The sequence below is a fragment of the Elgaria multicarinata genome, chromosome 13 (genome assembly GCF_023053635.1).
Source record: "Elgaria multicarinata webbii isolate HBS135686 ecotype San Diego chromosome 13, rElgMul1.1.pri, whole genome shotgun sequence".
Lineage (NCBI taxonomy): Eukaryota > Metazoa > Chordata > Lepidosauria > Squamata > Anguidae > Elgaria > Elgaria multicarinata.
The window spans coordinates 23,621,666-23,622,069 of NC_086183.1; positions in this window are offsets into that span (position 1 = coordinate 23,621,666).

A 404-nucleotide genomic window follows, 5' to 3' on the forward strand; every position below is an offset into this window, starting at 1 on the left:
AGCAGCAGATGTGCCTGGCGAAGTGTCCCTATGTACTTTAGAAGTGTGGAATAAGCTCAGCGATTAAGACAACACAGCACAAAAAGTTCATATCAACTCGTTTTTTTATATCCCCCATGGGTTGACGCACTCATGTCTGCCAATCTGGCATCTCCTGTGAGAATGCATACAATCAATCATTCCCAGTGCCTTCTTTTCCCCAAATCCAGGCAAACACGAGAAACAGCATTGCTTAATCAAACCGAGGTTCTTGGTGATAATTTTCTCTAGTTTGTCTTTGTTTGGTTTGGATAAACAACCCCCACTTTCTGGCCCAGGTTAGGGTTCCTCTCTTCACATTGTCTGATCTGGCCTTGCCGTTCCCCAAATGACAGGCACTCTGAACTTCTCACAAATCAGTGATG